Source organism: Balaenoptera musculus, chromosome 2 (assembly GCF_009873245.2).
Source record: "Balaenoptera musculus isolate JJ_BM4_2016_0621 chromosome 2, mBalMus1.pri.v3, whole genome shotgun sequence".
Classification (NCBI taxonomy): Eukaryota; Metazoa; Chordata; class Mammalia; order Artiodactyla; family Balaenopteridae; genus Balaenoptera; species Balaenoptera musculus.
In genome coordinates this window covers 2,581,905-2,597,110 of record NC_045786.1, presented here as the reverse complement: position 1 = coordinate 2,597,110, position 15,206 = coordinate 2,581,905, and the positions used below count along the sequence as shown (strand labels likewise).

The 15,206-nt window shown below is 52.0% G+C and overlaps 1 long non-coding RNA gene across 2 annotated transcripts; it reads left to right on the top strand.

Moving 5' to 3' along the window:
* The first annotated feature begins 13 nt into the window (after positions 1 to 13).
* LOC118890160 lies at positions 14 to 8,225 on the top strand. Of its 2 annotated transcripts, XR_005018692.1 has the most exons (4): positions 14 to 292; positions 1,342 to 1,467; positions 7,366 to 7,582; positions 7,678 to 8,225. It is a non-coding gene; the product is annotated as an uncharacterized LOC118890160 (long non-coding RNA). The 2 variants fall into 2 exon arrangements; XR_005018693.1 differs by lacking the exon at positions 1,342 to 1,467.
* The last annotated feature ends 6,981 nt before the right edge of the window (positions 8,226 to 15,206 follow it).

Below are 15,206 nucleotides of genomic sequence, written 5' to 3'. Positions count from 1 at the left end.
CAAACAGCTGGAGGCCCGAGAGGGAATTCAAACCAAGTTGTCGGTGGATGGGCCCAGGGACTGATGCCGCCTTGACGGGCGTCCCCGGGACCAGGGGACAGGACACGGGGCTGCAGGATTGGTGTTTGTGTGACTTCATCTCATGATGAGCCGTGAGGGCGGAGGCGCGAGGCCTGAGCCGTGGCCTCTGGGGAGGAGCCGCGCCAGCCCCCCGGCCCCCTCCTCCAGAGGCTTTGCTAAATCCACTGCTCAGAGGGTCACCCTTCCTGCCGTGACGTCCTCGCACCATCAGGTACCGCCTGCACCATTTTCGCCGTATCCACGAACCACATACTGTAGTCTGCTGCTTACTGCATCTTTCTTCCTTAAGTGGACTCACATTTTTACTTCGATAAATTAGTTTATAAGGAAATGAACTACCACTGCAGTAAAGGGGAAAGTGGTATCATTTGTCAGCCGTGGAAAAAATGCCGTGAAAACAATGGTGTTCTCAGAATGTAGCTGCTGCCTGGGGCCTGCCCTCTGCTCCTCAGAGGGAAGGGCATGGCCGGGGGCCACGCCGCGTGTCAGGGCCCCCTCTGACCTCCCCAGGCGGGACGGGGAGCATCTCTCACCAGGGGCGCAGGGTCCCTCAGCTGGTCTCCGGTCTCCTGATGCTGGGACGGTTCCTTGCCGTCATCCTGCGGTGTGGCCCCCGTCCTGCCAGCCATCAGGACCTCCTGGTCATCCAGCTCCGTGTCTTCCCCAAGTCCTCCTCCCTCCCTCCCCTCTAGAAAAGCCTCTCCTTGGCCCCAGCACCATTGCCCTGCCTTCCAGATTCTTCCTCCTTTCACCCCGTTTGGGATTCTGCCCTTCCTCCCCGTCGTTTGTGGGCTGGTTCAGCAGAGGGCTGGGAGCTGCGTAGACATCTCCAGTCAGGAGGACCGCGGGGCTACCTCACTGACCCCAGCGTCCTGGGATGGGGCTCCAGGTGCACAAGCTAGGCCGGGATGGTGGGTGTCTGTGGGTGCCCAGAGCCCACAGCTGGGTCGGTGTGGTACCAGCTGGCCGAAGGGACTGTCGACAATCAGGGCTTGGCCTCCCGGCTTCCAGGTCCCCGGGCAGCGGGTGCCCAAAGGACAGGCCGAGCCTGGCATGGTCCATGCTCGCAGGACTGTCCCTGTGGGTCACAGATGCGCCCTCCATAGATTCAAACCCTGCACCCTGTGACGCCCACTTCCCTGTGCTGGACCCGGTGGTCGGCCCGGGGACGGGCGCTGCCAGTCCCCGAGGGCCTGCGCCCTGCTGGTAGCCGTGCAGGGGTCCCCTGATGCTGCCCCCCCCCGTCTCACCCCCTCCCAGGGCCCCTCTTAGCCGGCAAGCACGTCTGCTCTAAGGTTCTCATGGGTATTGTGGCGTCCATCCCTCCCGCCTCCCAGATGTGTGCTTAACCTGGGACCCCGCTGGAGACAGATCATTGATTCCAAGGTGAGGATGTGGACCTGGTCCGGATGGAGGGGGTGGGTAGGCGGAGGAGAGCATGCCCCACCCCCCCCACCACGGCCGCCCACGGCTCTGGGCCGCCCGTTTCCCCCTGCAGGCTGTGGGGCTGTGCTCCGCCTCTGAGACCCTCCCTGGAGTGACGAGGGTCCCTGGGGTGACGAGGGTCCCTCGGCAAACACCTGTTTCCGATTTCTCCCAGGCTTAACCTCAGGTTGGGGGTGCTAGCGGTGACACCGCTTCGTTGGGATCCACTCCTGGGTGTGACTGTGCAGTGTGTTTGCTCAGATGGGTGGGGAAAGCCCAAGCCCGCGTCCTGTGTCACTCAGGGTGGGAGACGCCAGGAAATAGAACTCACAGGGGTCCCGTCGGGGGAGACCAGAGTGATGAGGAAAGCGCAGACAGATGCTTCCACGACGCTGAGTGCCCACCCGTCTCCCTGGCCCCTGCGGCGGCCCTGGGACGGGCTCCCACCCGCCTGGCGTGAGGGCGGCAAGCTGAGCGGTCAGGCTTTAACCCGGGCCGTCCGACTCCAAGGCCGGGCGCTCTCACTACGGTGAGAGCAGATTCCCTCTGGCACTCTTCGTGTTTTCACACCTGCTGAAGTGTGAACACGCTTAGATTAGATGAGGGTGCTAAGTAGTTAGATTAACTCCGCTTTTCCTTGTCCGACAGCTTCTTTTGCTAGACCGTCCTGGGCCCTGGGTCCCAGGCTTCCTCAGGAAAGAGAGGGAACAGAGGCCAAGCCTAGAGACACAATTCTTTTCTTTTTCTTTAATTTTATCGAAGTCTAGTTGATTTACAATGTTATGTTAATTTCTCCTGTGCCGCAAAGTGACTCAGTCATACATATATATTCTTTTTCATATTCTTTTCCATTATGGTTTGTCACGGGGTATTGAATACAGTTCCCTGCTCCTTTTGTGTTTAGATTTTATTGAAGTCTAGCTGATTGACAAGGTTGTGTTCACAATGCTTGGTTTGAAATGGAGACTTTGAAAAAACAAACAGAACGGCGCTCTCCGCCATCAGGGGCAGAGGAGCCACAGGCCTGGCCTGCGGGGCTGGACGGATCCAGCACATGCTGGGGTCCCGGGGTCTGTCTAGCAGGGAGATGCAGGGCGCCGAGCGTGGGGGCTCCCCTGAGTCTCCCCCTCACAGCCACCCTCCGTGGTGCCGCCTGCCCAGCCGTGCCAAAGCACCCGTGGGCTTCGCTCGGCGGTGGCGGAGGGGCTGGGGACCCCGGGCAGACACACTGCAGCCCCCAGGACGATGGGGCTGATGCGCTCGATTGTGCCGACCCGGGCTCCGCAGCAAGAAAGCAAACAAGCCTCCAGCCGGCCTGACGCACGGTCCTAAGACTTTAAAAAAGCAGCTCTTTGACACAAAGCATAGGGATGGTTCCTTGGACCTGTTTCAGTGTATCGTGTCACTCTTTGCTCTTGGAGATGTTACAAGCCTGTGAGGGACACAGTCCAGAGTCTAGTTTTACAAGGTTTCTGCTTAGAAGTGCAACCGCGTTTTGGCTCAGCCGATGCACAGATCTTTGGAAGAGTTTAGGGGGGAGAAAGATTAAAGTGACTCTGAAACCACAAACTATGTACAAAATGTATTATGGACTTTAATTTGCGGGTTGTTCTTTTTTTTTTTTTTTTTTTTCTTGCCTCCTGCAGCTTGAGGCAATGGTTTCCAGAAGAGTCAGTTGTTTGGATTTAAAACTGCTTTGTGGAAATACTCTGTTCTCCAAGTTCTGCGGGTCATGGAACACTTGGCCGGAGTCCTGGTGGGCCCCCGGAGGCTGGTTCTCTGGGTGATTCGGGCAGGGCTGGGCCTGGGCTAGGGGCTCCGGGAGTCCGGCCTGGGTGGGAATGGGGCCGGCCAGGTCAGCCCAGGGGCTGAAAACCAGAAGTCCAGGCCTCACTGGTCTCTTGTTTTCCTGCCTAACTTCTAGTTAAAGAAAGTGGGTCCTAGGGGCTTCCCTGCTGCTTTCGTCTTGTTTTGTCCTAAAGAGTTCACACCCTAGGGTGGGCCTTAGACACGAGCCCCATCACCACCCTGACCTTCTGAGCTCCCAGCTGCTTCTGAGTCCGGGGTGGTTTTGATCATGGAACACAGCGTTGCGAGACCAGACGGGGCAGGAGGCCTCCGTGGCTGGGACTACACCTCCCTGTGTTTCATGGGTGGTGAGATCCCACACACAGTGGATAGCTGCTGCCTATCGTCCTGGGAGTGTGTCTTGTTTCCTAATCAGAGGGCGAGCTCTATCAAGACAGACCCCATCCCTCATAGCTCCTTTCTTTGCCCTGGTGGTAAGAGGATTCAATACAGAATATGTGGAATCTAAAATAAGACACAAATCGACATATCTACAAAACAGAAACAGAGTCACAGACATAGAGAATAGATTTGTGGTTGCCAAGGGGGAGGGGGCTGGGGGAGGGATGGAGTGGGAGTTTGGGATTAGCAGATGCAAACTATTATGTACAGGATGGATAAACAACAAGGTCCTACTGTAGAGCACAGGGAACTATATTCAATATCCTGTGATGAACCATCATGGAAAAGAATATATATATATATATGTAAGACTGAGTCACTTTGCTGTACAGAAGAAATGAACACAACATTGTAAATCAACTATACTTCAATAAAATTCAAAAAAAACACATAATCTGGATTTCATTGGAAGTTCCAGACCCAGCATTCCGGCCTCAGACATCTGGGCCTGGAAGAGGAATGTAAGAAGAACAGCCAAATGCCTGCAATAAAGGTGCTGGTCCTATTTTTCTGGTGATTTGCTGGCAATCTTTAGCCAATCCTTGGCTGTAATCCTTGGCTTATAGAAGCATCGCCCCCATCTCTGCCTTCGTGTTTGCATGGTGTTCTCCCTATGTGCATGTCTGGGTCCAAGTTTCCCCCTTTTAAGGACACCAACCATATTGGATTAGGGCCCACCCTCATGACCTCATCTACATTTAACCAATTACATCTACAATGACCCTATTTCCAAAGAAGGTCACGTTCTGTGGAACTGGGGGTTAGGACTTCAACATATGGATTTTGAGGGGCGGGTGGGAGGGATATAATTCAAGCCATCACACCACCCTACCTCTTGGACCTTGGACAGTGGGTGAATAATTCTGCACCACATTTTCTCCATCTGTGCCCTTGCTGATCATTAAGATTCTTTCCAGCTACTAAGCTCAGTGATTCCAAAAGTCTATAGCATATGATGGTGTATTTCATTCCCTTTTTTAATGGTTTTAGAGCAAGTAATTCTTTTCATTGAATGTCATTTTTAAAAGCACTTTATCTGGGCTTTAAGAAACTTATCATGGTTATTTGCATGGGTGACACTAAATATTTTTAATGACCAGTATGGGGGGCCCCAACCAGACAAATGGCCACTGGCCGTTACAGCTGCACTGAACATATTGGTGTGTACTGGTGTGTACTGGTGTGTACTGGTGGGTACTGGTGGGTACTGGCTGGATCCCAGCCCTGGGCCTTTCTGTACTTGCCTTATGTCTCCTTTTCGACTTAATATTCTTCTTTCAAAAAAAGTTTTTTTTCTGGTTTTAAAGTAGACATATAATCATTGTTGAAAATTCAGAGGACCCAATTTTAAAAACCTAAAATACCACTTCTTAGAGATACATTTTGGTATTGAAGCAGGTTTTTATGTATACTCTCCTTTTTTCATATTTTATCCTTGATATTTTTCTGTGCATTAAATACTTTTAAAAAAACATAATTTTTACTTTTGCAAAAATTCTATCCTATGGATGTGCTATTTCCATTCTTTTAGTATTACAAATCACCCTGTCTTGAACATAATGATGTTAAGCACAGTGGTATTTAATCTTCGTGCCTGTCCTAACTGCTTCCTTAGGTGAAGCTCCTTAGTGTGGAATTACTGAACAAAAGTTTATACATATTTTAAATGTGTGTTGTCAAAATGCCCTCCAGAAAAGTGGTGACAATGAATACTCTCACCAGCAGTGTCTGAAATTACCTTCGTTTCCTATAGGGATATTCACGCTTTTCTTATTGATTTGTAAGAGCTCTTGTTATACTTAAGATATTGGCTCTGTTCCCAACACACATGTTGAAAGTATGGACTTCACACTTCTCAAAGTAAAGGTCCATGCCTTATCACGAGATTCTCACAGTGTCAAGTTGCATGACTTGTACACAGAAACACCCAATCAATATCCACAGGATATAAAGGGATGACATCTGCCATTAAGAAGCATATGTTGTAGCCCAAGGAATTTAAACAGATACAAAAACCAAAGTGAAACAAATGCTATAATGGAGGCATCAAATACTGTGGGATCAAAGAGGAAGGTGTGATCCACTCCAACTAGGAGAACTGGGAGGTCCTACTCCATTTGGGTCTCGAGTATGATTTTTTAACCAGAGAAGGAGACATTCTAGGCTGAAGGGTCAGCATAAATACAGCACATGGCATGACAATGCCTGGTGTGTTTGAGAGAGAGAGGGGGGTTCACGCCTCCCAGTGCTAAGAGGACCTTGAAGGCTACAGGGCTTTATGTAGAGAGGAGGACCAAGTGGAGAACACTCTGCCCTGACCTGTGTTTGGGGAGGATGGTGCTGGCAGCTGTGTGGATGAGAGAAGGGAGAAGAGAGAGACCACTAACTTGCTTTAGAGGAAGCTTTGTGGGACTTCAGACCAAGATGGCAGCCTGGGAGGGAAATTCAGAAATTTTGTTTCTGAGCCACTTAGTTTGGTGGCTAGAGGACAGTGTGTGTGGTGGGGCTCTTTTCCAAGGGGCTGTAAGAGGGCAGGGCTGTCTCTCTACAGCGTCACAAACCTTTGCCTTGAGACCGACAAGTTGAAATGTCTGTAAGGGAGACACCAGAGCAGGCCTTGTTACAAGTTACCCTGTTAACTTTTTCACGTTCTTTCCACATATGGGAAAAAGAGAATCATTCACATGGAAATCATTGCAATCTGATGTAAAATAACAACAAAATTAAAAGAATAGGCAAATACGGTTTTACCTGGCTGCCTGACGAAATGGGTTGAAATGCCAAGGAGCTAAAAGCAGTTGTTCTTTTATTGATGGCACAGTCCAGAATACTCAGAAAAATACTGTTCTCAGGTTTAAATTTTAGTGAAGACTTTTTAATGTTTAGGCTGTAAAGAAGATCCTCTCTTTTTTTGTTTGGAGATGATGTGATTGAAATGACAAAGTGGTAAATTATGAATTTCAAACAAGGGCACTTCTGTCCTGGCCTCTGAGGAACAGTCCAGAATATCCCTAGATCTAGAAAAATGTGTTGTTTTTATGGACTTCAGGTATTTCTTTAGTCACCCTTCTTCCAAACCCCCGGGACACTGGCTCAAAGTGTCTCCTCTGGCCTCTGTCTCCCCCCTCACTCCAGAGGGGCTGAGAAATACAGTCACGACAAGATGTAACTGACACTCAAGGCTGGTGTGTGCCAACCTGGGGAGTTGGCTTTTTCTGGGGTTGGGACCCCCGTCACTAGGAAGGTGACGTCCCAGGTGTCCTCTCTTTGCCAGAGGCCCCCTTGTCTCCCTCCTCCCTTGATGCTGTGTCTCCATCCTGACATCTCTTCTTCCTCCCCTCCCCCCGCAGTGTGTAGTGGGCAGGGACAGGGAAGTGGGTCTGGGGTCAGAGGGCTGGGATTCAGACCTGCCATTGTCATGCCAGTTACTGAACCTCCCCCGGCTTCCGGAACCTTGAACTGCAAAATGGGATCACAACGTGCCTTATCCGTTCACAGTTAAACCCGCCGACAGGTGCGGTGCTGGGCACAGAAGAGGCGGGCGAGCTGTGCGGCCCCCGTTCCCAGTGTCTGCAGGGCAGGTAATTACCCTGTCGTCTGAACTTCTAGGGGACGTTCAGTTTACACGCCTGCATTACTGAGGACCATCCCTGCGGGCAGAAACCCCCCATTCTTCCTCCGGCCCCCACCGCGGTCTTCTCCCCAGCTCCCAGCTGACGCCTGAGCACGCTGAGGCTCTACGGAGACCTTTTGCTTCTGGGTGACAGATGACTCTCTCCTCCTCTGGCCCAGGGAGGGGGCCCGCCGCTTAATGTTACCAAATGTGGTGAGTAGTCAGATGTAGCGACCAAAGTCGCTGCCTGGATCAATTATTTTCCGGGATTCTCGTGCGTTCCATTCTCTCCCATCCTTTCTTCATAGCCAGAAGGGGCGAAAGCTCCCTAATTCATCTGTGCACTTCGAGGAGAACGAGAGTGGTGAACACGCAGCGGTTCGTGGAATAAACCTAAGTACGGTGGTTTGCAATACGGATTTTCCCGTCCGAGTTCTTCGAATCTGCTCCGTCAGCACATTCGGGCTCTGTGTCCAGAGATACAGCAGATGAACAGCATCACCCCCAGCCCCGCTCAGGGTGCGCGTAGGGCCTCGGTTTGTCTCGGAAGGTCGGGCTGAGGGTTGTAGGGAGCAGCCTCCGGATGGACGGGTGTGCTCGGAGAGATGCCCGCCGGCTTCCTGCTGTCTTGAGGACGGAGCCTAGCACCCAGTGGTCCCCAGGCCTCCCTCCCGCCTGCCTCTAAGTCCCTCCCCTCCACAGGGCTTTGCACACAGCAGCTGTGAATCATCCAGCCTCCCTCTGCCCAGCAGGCCTGCCTCCCAGGGACCACAGGTACCTCTGAGAACTCCCAGGGGACCCGGCCAGCCGGGCTGGGCAGCTGATGGTGGTGGGGGGAGGGGAGAGGTAGACAGGGAGTCAAACACAGCTTGCAAATTTTTTTAAATAAATTTATTTACTTATTTATTTATTTTTGGCCGCGTTGGGTCTTTGTTGCTGCGCACGGGCTTTCTCTAGTTGAGGTGAGCGGGGGCTACTCTTTGTTGTGGTGCGTGGGCTTCTCATTGCAGTGGCTTCTCTTGTTGCAGAGCACGGGCTCTAGGTGCGCAGGCTCAGTAGTTGTGGCTCGCGGGCTCTAGAGCACAGGCTCAGTAGTTGTGGCTCGCGGGCTCTAGAGCACAGGCTCAGTAGTTGTGGCTCGCGGGCTCTAGAGCACAGGCTCAGTAGTTGTGGTGCACAGGCTTAGTTGCTCAGCGGCATGTGGGATCTTCCCGGGCCAGGGATTGAACCCGTGTCCCCTGCATTGGCAGGCGGGTTCTTAACCACTGCGCCACCAGGGAAGTCTCAGTTTGCAAATTCTTCAACAAGAAAATCTGCTATAAAATAGCCCTGCTTGGCTCTAAAACAAGCCCCTCTGTAGCTCATTCTGGAATCTGTAAGGTATCGAGAGCCCAGCCCCGGGAGGGGGTGGCCAGGTGCGTGGGTGCTGCCTCTCTCTGGGCTACCTGCCCACGCGCCCCGTCTCCCTGGAGGGTGGGGCTGGGCTCTGAGCGCAGTGTGTGAAGGCCCCTGCCCTCCCACCTTCCTGCCGTACGGGATTCTGTGCTAAGTTGTTGGCTCCATCGGCCAGAGTGTCACGTGCTTTCCTTTGCTTTGAGATGAAATGATGCTACAGGGCGCACAGAGCAACACACGTCGTATTGGAAAAGCCACCTGTGACTCGGAGGGCTCAGGTTTGAGGTACCCACTTAGTAAGTGACTTGGGAAGCTCACCTTGGACCTCCCAGGCCCTTGCAGGTTCTGCTACAATCCTGTCCTCAGGATCCAAGGCCACAAGGGCACCCTCTAAGCAGGAATATTCTTAGTGTCTCTGGCTGAGGTGCCAGAAGACCCCCTTCCCCTTGCACCATGTGCTCCACCGTCACAGCTACTTGGTCGACAGGTGACACCAGGGCAGAGACTTGGAGGCAGGGAGACGTGTGGATATCTGGAGATGCTTTCCAGGAAAGGAATAGCCAGTGCAAAGCCTGCGGTGGGAGTGAGCTGACCCGGTAGAGAAGTGGCTGGCGGGGAGCGGGGGAGTGAGCCAGAGGGGCGGCGGGGTCCCACCTTGGGGTGCCTGAGGGCCATCGGTGCGCCACCTGCTTTTACTGGGAGGAAGGGAGTGGGTGGGAATCACTGGGGGGTTTGGAGCAGAGGAGAGGGCGTTGCTCTGAAGACACGTGTGGCCTGTGTGCACATTCACACACCAAGGTGAGCACACCCAGGTCTCAGCGTGCGTCAGTCTGAGCCGCGGGACTGCCATCCAGCAGATGTGGCAGCTAAGTGCTAGTGAAGGTCACTACTTGGGCACTTAGACAGCGGTGGGACTGAGGTCACAGATGAGACAAGGCTGACAGCAGAGAATCCAAGGCACAGATCCACTTCCAATCTGCAGATGGCTAGGGTGGGAGACCCAGGCACCCAGGGGTTTCCCCGGGAAGTGCTGGGCGCCCAGCCCTCCTGTCGGGCCCGGGGCGTCCAGCCCAGAATTGCACCTCGTAAACCGTGCCCTTGACATTCATGGCCGTATAACTTCATTGTTCTTGATGGCAGTAGTCTGTTTTGTTAACCTTTGGCTTCCTTTTTTCCTGGTACTTTTATACATCTGGTTCTGGTAAAATAAAAAGATTCACTCCATTTACAACTGTACTTCCTGTTCTGGCTTGGGCTTTTCTCCCCCCACCCCAGCTGAGGTGGACATGACAGAGCCCCTCCCAGAGAGACCCTCCAGGGGCGGGACAGCGCCCGCTGTGTCCCCCGGGACATCAGAGACTGCCCGTCCCTGGGGCCAGCCACCGCACCCCCTTGGAAGTCACCACTTAGGAAGGAACTTTCCAGGACACCACACTGCAGCATAGGGTCCCCTCCCAGGCTTTCCTGGGACCCCAGGTGGAACAAGGATGCCTCCTGAGAATGTGGGTTCTTGGTCCTGTGTGGGTTTTACACTGGTCCCCCTTTATCCACTGGGGATACGGTCCATGACCCCCAGTGGAGGCCTGAAACCATGGAGAGTACTCAACTCCATAGACACTATGCTTTTTCCTATACTTACCCACTACGATGAAGTTTAATGTATAAATACGCACAGAGATGAACAAATATAGCTAAAAATAAAATAGAACAATTATAATAATACAACATCTTATTGTAAAAATGTCATGCCTTCTCCATCTTAACTAAGCATTTATCACCCACTGTGACCGTAACTTTTGCACTTTGAGGTGCAACAGCAGAACCAGCACGAATTCTCTCTTCCTTCTTCACAATTTCATGAATAGGAGGTTTGTTCTGAACACAGATCTTAGCAACCTCAGCGAGATTTCATCACAGTCCTCAGAACGGCATGCGACTTAAAACATATGACTCGTTTATTTCTGGAATTATCCATTTAATATTTTCTTTTTTAAAATTTTTTTAAATTTTTATTTTATATTGGAGCATAGTTGATTAACAATGTTGTGTTAGTCGTACACCTGAAACTAACACAACATTGTTAATCATTTAATATTTTCGGACCACGGTTGACCGCGGGTAACTAAAGCCTCGGAAGGTGAAACCGTGGATAAGGGGGAACGACCGTACTTACTGTTTCCTACCGGCTGCCGCGTTTGCTTGTGTTCAAGCAAGATGCAAACTCTTCAGTACAGGGAAGCCTCTGACCCGCAAAGGCTCACAGAGTCTGTGTGTAGAAGAACAGGAAGAAGGATGCCAGAAGAAGGAGGGCCCCGCAAGGCCCGGGGAGGCCGCTCAGTGCGCAGGGGCCGGGGCCGGGAATTAGGACAGGGGCTCCGGGACGCCCGAGCTCGAGGGACACCCAGAGAAGGCCCCCCACCCCGGCCACCAGGGCCAGGCCTCGGGCGGCAACTAGAGAAATGTAACTGGTGGGGTACTCAGATTGAGTAGTATTCAAAGAAATAGTTTTTTAAGAAATATGCAATTGGCCACATTAAACAAAGTGCTGCTCTGGTGTTGAGAGCACAGGCTCTGGCGTCAGGCCGCCCGGCACGAGGTGTCCCCTCCCTGCTCACGTGCTCGGTGACAGCGGGCAGGTGAGGGAACCTCTGTCCCTCCTTCAGCCCCTCTGGGATGAGGGCCTGACAGCACCGACTTCAGAGCTGGGGTGTGAGGCTTTAATAAGTAAAAGTATGTGAGGTGCTGAGGACAGAGCCTGCCACGTGGGGAGGACCACACATGTCCCTCTGTTGTCACCACAGTAACCATTACGGCTGATGTGGACGAGGGGCCCAGCCGGAGGCCCTCGTCCCTACTGGTGGGGACGTCTCTCTAGAAGGTGACAATAAGACACATCAAATCATGAAAAAGCGTTCCACCACGTGACCCAGTGCCTCCTTTCCCCTGAGGACACAGCAGAGAGGTGCCCACAGACTTGTGTTTAAGGATGTTCCCTGCAGCACTGCTAGTAGCCAGAGAAGGAAAAGCACAGACTGCCTGAAGCTCCTGCACCAGGAGGTGGGTCATGGGCCACCCGCCTGGCGCCCAAGCTAGGGACCTTGACATCACCCTTTGTTCCTTCCTCACATCCAGTCCTCGGCCAAGTTCTGTCGTTTCCACCTCTTCCCTTAGGGATCTGACCACTTCCCACATTCACCCGTTCATGGCTGGGCCGGAGCAGGACTTCCTCAGAGCCACACCCTGCCCACCGAGGACGCCCGGTACGCGCGGGGTGATGCTCCGTCCTTTCCCACCACGCTCACCACCTTGGCAACGACTGGATCCCCACTTCCTTCTCCCCCACCAGGTGGTGAGTCCCCCCAAGGGCCGGGCTGGCTGTCTCGCTGAAAGTTGTGTCCCCAAAGCCTGGGACAGCGCCTGGCACACTCCATGTTTCCTGACTGAGGAACAAGCCAGTGAAAGAAGGCATGTGGTTCAGCCTTCAAGCCATATTCTCAACAAATCCATATGGCAAAATGCTCACCATACAATATTAGATGAGGAAAAAGCCTACAAAACTGGATCTGTAGCATGACGTTAACCTCATTATATACAGATATATGTGTAAAAACCCAGACGAGAGGCACTAAATTGTTAGCTGTGGTTATTCCTGGACATTTTAATTTTTTAATATATATATGCATGTCTTTTCCAGATATTTTGCAATAAACGTCCGTTTCCTTTATAATCATGAAAACAGTGGGAAAATAGATGGATACAGCAACGGATCCAGAATTTGGGGCATTCACCATAATTGGAGTCCAGGATCTAGATGGTTGAGGCAGCCTGTGAAACGTCCACATTTGAACTTGCCCACGATGTCTGTCTATTAAAGCATCGTTTCCAGAGCAGCTCTGTACAATCACTTGTGATTCTGCTAATAACAGGCTCCTTCCTTTCTCGTGGGGACCCATTAGGCTGAGCGCATCAGAGGTGACAGGTAGTGGTTTCAAAAAGATAACAGAAATGTTTTTCTTCTTCCTAACAGAAAATGTCAGGGTAAATGAGTTTTTTTTTTTTTCTTCCTAAGTCATCATACTACACATTCAGGGGAATGTGGTCAGAGGCTGTTACAGGAGGACTTGTTTCTATGTCTACGTCTTTGTTTGCAGTAACTGTTGCAAGGTACCAAGGTGACAGCCCCACAGTCGGGCCATCGGAGCATCTCTAGGCCAGACCTCCCCGGGCTTGGGAATCTGCACAGTCGCAGGGACCCAGCACATAGGCAGGTGGTCCTTGGATGGACCCAGGGAGGATGGAACCTCGTGGGAGGGACATTGGTGGAACTTGGACTGTGGTTTCAAGTCTTGATCTGGACCCTGGATTTCTTCTATTGCCAGATTGCTCAGGACCTTGGTTTTTCCATCAGTCAAATTGGAATGTGTGTGCATCTCTCTGGGACAGTTGTAAGAAGTAGTGAAGTGTACAGCACTGCCTTTGGGGATATGTGCTTCCGACCTTCTGCCCACAAGTCTCTCTCGAGAAGATCACCAAATGAGGAATGGAATGGAGAGAAGGAGGGCTGTTCAGCCTGGAGAAGAGTTTGTTTTTTTGTTTTTGTTTTTTAAAAGGACAGGAAGTTGGAGCATAAAATGTGTCATACGTATGCAGGATAGATTTGTCTCATGTGGCGTCCCAGAGCAGAACTGGAGCCCGGGGTGGAAGTAATAGAAACTAAGATTTCTGCTTCCCTTAAAAAAGAACCTTCTAGGACTTCCCTGGTAGTGCAGTGATTAAGAATCCGCCTGCCAATGCAGGGGACACAGGTTCGAGCCCTGGTCCAGGAAGATCCCACATGCCACGGAGCAACTAAATCCGTGCGCCACAACAACTGAGCCTGCGCTCTAGAGCCCGCGAGCCACAACTACCGAGCCCGTGTGCCACAACTACTGAAGCCTGCACACCTAGACCCCGTGCTCCGCAACAAGAGAAGCCACCGCAATGAGAAGCCCGCACACCACAATGAAGAGCAGCCCCTGCTCGCCACAACTAGAGAAAGCCCACGTGTAGCAACGAAGGCCCAACGCAGACAAAAGTAAATAAATAAATTTATATTAAAAAAAAAGAACCTTCTAGGAACAAAAAGTAATCCAAAGGGCTGTCCTGTAGGGCAGTACTGAGTCACCTGTCACTGTGAATATTTCACTGGGGCTGGTGATCACAGGGCAGTTTTGGGAGAGGGATTCAGCATTAAGTTGAAGACAGGTAACCGCTAACATTTTTCCCAACTCCAAGAACCTATGTTTCTGCCACTTGGCCTTTCTGATTTTGGAACTGCTTGAAAATAATGTCTAATTCCTCCCAACCATGTTATCTAGGTCCAGCCAGAGGTGCAATGGCCAGAAGTTCCCCCTCCCCACTCGCCCCGGATGGTGGAAATCTTTCATGTTTATTACTCTTTATCTCCCTGTTACATGAAAAGCTCACAATGAGTCCTGCCTTCTCAGAATAAAGGTCAGAACGCGAATTCCCAGCCTTCCCTGCAGGAAGGATAAAGTCTTGACCCCTCAAATGGTCCCATTCAAGACCTGAACTTGGAAGTGAATAACCTGGAGGGAAACAAGGTGAGGGTGGGGAGAAGAGGAGGGAGCTCCTCCTGGGGCCTCCATACTTTCTTAGAAGTGTTTTGGGTGATGGCAGAGACATCCGGCTTTCAGTGGTGGCAGCTGTTTCCCAGACACTGCAAGGTCAAGCCCTGGGACCGGAAGTTTCATTAGTGCTAGCAGAGGTGGCATGTGCACCCAGGCAGGTCTCTGGCATTAGTGGCTCTGAGTGCAGAGGCCACCGCGGTCTATTCTTGGAGCCTGAGGCCGGGATTTGGGAACGCTCCTGGAAGTCCAGCCTCAGCTCTTACCCGCACCCGTCCGTGACGCTGCATGCTCTAACATCACCTGAGAGGATGGCTAGATGCTCGCCTGAGTCATTTTCTCTTAGTCCTTGGGCACACACGGAGCTGGGCTGCTGGACTGCCTTTTCCAGGCCTCCTGGCTTGTGCGTGTGGCCACATGACTGTGCTCTAACTCATGGAATGTGGGCAGAAATGAAGGACTTCCATGCCTGGTCCCTAACCCCCCTCACCCCACCCCCGTGCAGTCCTCCATGCTCTTAGCTCCCAGGATTGGGGAGAGACCCAGTGGAAGACACGAAGTCCCTAGAAGAGGGTGGAGCCAGGAGAAGTAAAGGAGCCCGGGCCCTTGAATCCCCCCTCACTGGACTGTGCCTCAAAATAAGCCTCTTACTGTGTTAAGCCGCTTTGATTTGAGTGTTGTGTTAGGGTTAGCCCCTCCTGACTAATACACTTAAGAAATCCATTTGCTGCTGAACTAGTCAAGGTAGATTTATTTTTTATGACCAAGAGCGCTGAGTGTTTCACCTGCCTACCTGGTCTGCCCTCAAGAAGCCT